Source organism: Drosophila yakuba, chromosome 2L (genome assembly GCF_016746365.2).
Source record: "Drosophila yakuba strain Tai18E2 chromosome 2L, Prin_Dyak_Tai18E2_2.1, whole genome shotgun sequence".
NCBI lineage: Eukaryota > Metazoa > Arthropoda > Insecta > Diptera > Drosophilidae > Drosophila > Drosophila yakuba.
Genome location: NC_052527.2, coordinates 5384502 through 5390682, shown reverse-complemented (window position 1 = coordinate 5390682; position 6181 = coordinate 5384502). Strand labels below are relative to the sequence as shown.

Below are 6181 nucleotides of genomic sequence, written 5' to 3'. Positions count from 1 at the left end.
AGGGTGCTTTTGGAGCGAGTCAATTAGTTTATACGTTGGATGACTGAAGGCGAAGATATAACTGAAATAAATAACATAAACAAATGCTTACTTATATAACGTTCATCAAGAAATCTCTATTTATTTGTGCAATTAAGTGATTGCCCAATTATGTTTAAATATGAACTGAGATTGGGCACCCAGGTTAAATTGTCTAGCTAAAATCGTTCATGAAAAATCGTTTGAATATTTTAATCCAGCAAGATTTATTCGAAGGCCTGGCTAGACAAAAACCGCTCACGCGGTTGTCATCAAACACAATCACCAACAAATAACCGTCATTAAATGCAACCACACTCACACATGTGCACGTACAAAATACAGTCTTCGAAATGAAACCATCAATTACAATAATAGCAACTAAAGCGACATAGGAAAACACAACAACAATCAGAGCACGCGGAAGTGTTTACAAAATGTCAAAGCGAATACAAAAATGCGAAGAAAGACTTGAAGAAAGATTCGAAGAAAGAGGTAGAAAGACGGAGGCCCTTCTCCCAAAAAAAGAGTTTCTCATGTCAATTTGGAGATTTCGAACCGAACTGAAAACGGAAAATGTCAATATCAGTGGCATTTGTCGTAAGTCCAAAAGAAAACAATACAGCAAGATGCACTTAAGATGCTGCGTGCTACGAGGGGAAAGACGAGGCATACACTGCAAGAAAGCAGATTTACACATAAATTAAAAAATATGGAACCAAGAATAATGTCTCTGAAAACTCTTCTCTTAAAATGTATTTACACTTCTAATTTAGGAAGTTTCTCTGATTTATGTTAAATTTCTGAAAGGTCTTCCCTAAAGCTTTCTCTTTGAAGGATAAAAATAATTTTTATTATTTTTTTTTTTTAGTCTAAATCTAAATCATTTATTTTATTCGATTACTGTTTGTTTATTTAGTTGATGACAATTATTCCTTTTTGAAGGATAATTATAACTTGTATAAGTTTTTGTGTTACAAATCTAAATCTTTTATTATATTCAATTATTGATTCGATTTCTTTACCATTTGTTTATTTTCTGCTCTAGTTGATGGTAATTTTTCCGCGTGTAGCTACTTCACTTGATGTATTGTCTGAGGTCGTTTGATTTATATCTGTAGGACGCATTTCCTCCAGCGCTGAGTTGGTAATGAAACTCCAATCAACAACGCGGGATGACCGCTTGTCGTGGGTCACTCCACTCAGTGGGTTATTGAGGTTTGGGGAAACACTCACTCTGGGACGGAGACGTTGAGACGCTGTTCCCGACTTTTGCTTCTTGCTTTATTACCATTTTGTTTTTTGTGCGCATTGTTCGAGTGTCTTGTAACTGTAACGGCGTTGCAGACAGGCGACAGAGTCGAAAGACGGAGACTTCGAAGATTGCGTAACGCAGCCAAAAGTGGAGCAGACCCGTCGCTTTCTCCTCCCCCAACACCACATTCTGTCTTTCTTTTTTCCACACTGCCATTGAGTCATTTAGTTTTTATGTTCAGGAAATAGCTTCTCACAATGACACCAATGCTTTATGCAAAATTCATAGTTATTACCCAAAGAAATGCATCTAAATGTTGTAATATCAATGATATTATATTATATTTTTTGTGGTAGAGTTATCTAAAGATAAAATAAAATATAATAATTATCCTTCTTTGGCAGGGTATCCAAACATGCACTTTGCATTCCTTTGCTGCCGTTGTTGTTACTTTTTTCACTTTCTGACAAGTGCATGATGCATTGCCTCCTGGTGGTCGAAAGTGGGTGAAAGGCTCTCGTTGGCTTTTGCTGGATGTGGAATGGCGACCACTCTGGTGCTGGCCGTGCTATCTGTGCTGAGCAAGTGACTCCTAATTTACGACTTGGGGACCCGGCGACGACCACGATAACAATTTGTCAGCTTAATGGCGCCAAAGGATGCGCGGTCTGCTTTTTCGCATGCCAACTCCTTTGCCCGCCGCGTATTTTCCAAAACACGGAAGTGCTTTTCGAGTGCAGCGGACTGCAGAGCCACCATTTTTGGGTGCAACGACCAAGCTGCAATTTTTGTAATTTTTGTAATTTTTGTGCATTGCGTTGATTTGGTTATAATTGCTCTGCTCTGCTCCACTCCAATCCGATACGATACGATCTGCTCAGCTTTACTCTGCTCTGCTCCGTGGAATGCGGGCTGTTCGTGACTTGCTGAGCGAGACGAATGCGAAACAATTAGTTGGGGAAACTGAGGAACTGAGCGATATGCGAGATATTGTCTAGTGACGAAGTCACAGCCAACTATGAGCAGGCAAAAGCTTTTCGCATGTTAACTAATTTCGCACTGATCAGCTGTTTTAAACTGCACTCTTCTAGCTTAATAAACTAACAACTAGTTTCCAGTTTGGAGAACTATATTGGAAAAAGCTCAGCGTACACCTTCAAATATAATTTAAACTTCTTCCTGGATGTATAACTTTATAAACATATATTCTATGTACTAGAGATATAGAGATATATTAGAGTTCTGATACCAAACCACTCCTATCAGGTATTTGAAGTAACCTATAAGTATTTATCAACGCCTTTTCTTTTAGTGTAAGCCATTGCAGTCCAACGAGGACACAAGTGGGGTCATAGCTTCATGGAGAGACAGTCATGCCCATGCAAATGTATTCATTAGTTACTGCCGGCGTCTGTCTCACACATTCACGCCGAGAGTCGCTTGGATTTATGCTAATCTGAATGCAAATACACTCCTCTGAGAGACCGCTCCCCCTTCTCATTCCCCTTCCCCCAACTGCTGTATGCTCCACTCCCAAGCGCCTCTGATCCCCTAACTATATCTTGACTTTGACTTGGAGTAATCACCAGCAAGTCTCTAGACTGCGACGACAATCGAGCTTGTTCAATTACGTGCAGCAGCTGCACACTGAAAGAAAATAGTTCACCATATACCAGCTCATACACTATCAATAAATCATTTCATATATATAACCTAAATAACTAATATTATATTTCACTTAAGTTTTAGCTGGGACTGCCGTATTATATTTAGGATTTAGATCCAAGAGTGAAGAAATAAGTTTTTCTCCCTGTGCACTCTCGATTTGTGTCACTTGAAGCAGGATGGAGTGGCCCCTACCTATCCATGTACCACCCCCTCTCCGCACGCTGCTACATTTGCATTTGTATTGCATATGTTTTCATTAATCTTAGTTTGGGGGAAGGGGGAAAAATATGGGGAACTGATAGGCCTATTTGGATCCGCAGTGGCGTTGCCCACCAACCTGATCGAAACCCCAATCCAAGCCGTCTGGCTGATTGTTTATGATGATATAGGGGTGATCGTGGTCTGGGTGGCATGTGCCAAATTTGCCGCAAGGTTAAAGAGCTGAGTTGCTTTGTCGGCTGTGGGCAATCTGGGGATTGGAGATTAAAGAGCTGGGAGGAGTCGTGTGAAAGGTATGAAGTACGTAATTAATTATTGTTCATTTGGTGAATTAATTATTGTGTTTCATTGAGGCTAAGTGATATCGGATGAGGGCAAGTGATTGTAGGATTTCCGACTTTGCAAATAGCAAATAATCTCGTTTGATAAATATGAATATAAAAATTGTAATAATATAATAACTTTACGCTTAGGTATACCTTCCGTAAAACAATCTTTAATCCTAAGTAGTCAAATAGAAGCTACGACACCAAAGTACCCAAGCTAACCCAAAAATACAACTGCGCTCTAACTGAATCTTCACCTTTTGGTGCTTCCCATAAGGAAAAACAAAAAACCAAATCAAGTCAGACCTCACCTTTAAATGCAAAATAGTTTATCACGCCCCCATCAATCAGGGCTAAATGTTAAATCCAAAAAAAAAAGTAATAAAACGAGAGACAACGACGATGAAATCAATTCCACTTCTTGTATCTGTTTCTGAATGATTTCAATTGTTTGACTTGAATTTTTTCTGGCGTCATCGCATTATCCAAATGCCATTTAAGTTTAACCTTTTGAGCGGCGCATTTCAATTGAGGAGTAGCCCGCAGGGGAGGTGGTTTGCTATGCAAATTTCATGGCTACCAAAACAGCGTTCATCATCAACGCTGCCGCTAAAAAGCCGCCAATTCAATGCTATCCAATAATGAGAAAGAAAGATGATTTTGGCTTTTTGAAAACCGCAAATTCATGATTTCTCTTGGTGTCATTATATCCCCCATTTAAAGTGAGCCAAACATTAAATACCTGACTATCTCAATGGGCATTGTATGCAGATCGCAATGAATAGCCAGCAAAAGGGCCTTTGCCTCAAGTGACATTGCTACCGCATTGAACAACTATGCTGGGTATTTTTTTCGGGGAGTGCCAGACATAATGGAGCTTGGTAACCATTTTGCCCGCTTATTTCTTGGGAGCACATTTCGGTTCAATTTTAGGGGGCAATCATTTCAGGCTGGAAAGTTTGACATTCTTGGCCGGCGGCGGCATTCTTGTTAAGATTAGCACGATTGCATGGATTACCATATAGGCAAGAAGGAGAAAAATAAATATAGAGGCACCGGGCCCGGTCTGGTAACTAGTTTCTATTTTTTTTATCACTTTTTTATGTTTGCGCAAGCCTCTTGACAGCAACGACGTCGTTTTTAAGATTCCCGCGGCGCATCGCACCTGAAATTACAAATTTTGTAATTGCCAAACAAAGCGCAGAAGCCGAAAAAAAAGGGGTCGAGTCGGAGGAGTAGGGTACTTGCTGATGGCAGGGGAGGAGTCGTTCCAACTGGGACTGAGACCCACTGAGACCCACTGAGACTTGGTTCGGGGACCCAAGTGAAGCCCCGCACAATGCGGCTATTGCCAAGAAGGCAAGCGCTAAATTATAGTAGATACGAGCTCATGTTGCGGGCAAAAAGGCATGTGCACGTTGTGCAAATCGCTGACAAAATGCGAGCCCACTTCGAGTGCCGATCGCAATTGGCGGTGGCAACGTGAGGTGATCACAGATTAGAGGCGGGTTCATGGCTTGATTTTAATGCATTTTACGATGCTCAACTCCTTAAGCTCCGTTAGCCAAACAAGACTTTATCAAGATACCTTTCGGCACACATCTGTCGCATTAAGGAAATGTGTTTCCGCCGAAAGTCTAAAAATATTTTTATAGACAGTGGCAGCATCTTAAATCTGAGACATGATGTGCATAAAGAATACAGACACTTAAATTTTTCGTTTGAAGCACGCTTTTGCACTGATTTTAACTACCACTTAATATGTTATACGCCCACCTTTATGGTCAACATATTCATTAGGTAGTCAGCCTTGACGCTTTTATATTTTATTTGTTGGTTGTTCAAAAACGGGTTATTATGTTATACGAAATTTAGAAGCATGCAAATCACACCTCTCTGCAACTTAGTTTTTTTAATAGGAAGTAAACAGAATTAGTTTTGTAACTATTTTCTAACACACGCTATCACCTCTAGTTCACCAGCTATCACCACGAGTTCAGATTCACACAGAAAGAAAATCACGACAACAAATAGCTCACTGTATCAAATCAAACGCAAATGAAACCACAAGTTGAGTCTATAGACATTTGAATCGAGATCCAAAGGCGATGAAGCACTTTCGCATGGGGATCCCTCATCTGGCGCCATAAACTGAAGATCTCGTGAGGTGAAGAGACCTCCAAGATGTTCGTGTTTTCGTGTGTAAGTTTTTTGCTCTTTCGCTTTTGTTTTGTATATTTTTTGTGTAATTGCTCGTCGTTAGCCCAATGCGGAAGTTGGGCCACACATAAATGTTTCTTTGTCCAACAACTGTATTAGCCAGCATCCAACTCGCAGAGCAGCCAGCTCAACACCCGCATCAATTGATCAGCACTCCTGGAGCAATTACGATCGCCGCCCGCTGACTTCGCCGCGGAGTTTCCATGTGGTTAGCATTTTTTGTTAAATAAAATCAAATCCAATCATAAATAAATTTAAACTCGTTTGACCACAAACTTAAGCCAAATGAACACACACAGGCGCACATGAACTTATATCCACATATAGAAAATCCCGATTGGCATGTAAGAAGCGTGCAGGTTTTAATGCGAATCAAGATTACACGGCGAAAAAACTACAGACCAATGAAAGGTTAAATAAGAATGTCTAAATTACTATTTCAGCAAATAAAAAAAGACTTAAGAAGAAACATTAA

General features: G+C 40.1%; 1 long non-coding RNA gene across 1 annotated transcript; it reads left to right on the top strand.

Annotated features, from left to right (window-relative positions):
* The first annotated feature begins 5386 nt into the window (after nt 1–5386).
* On the top strand, nt 5387–6181 carry LOC120320779. Its single transcript, XR_005560332.2, has 2 exons — nt 5387–5688; nt 5750–6181. It is a non-coding gene; the product is annotated as an uncharacterized LOC120320779 (long non-coding RNA).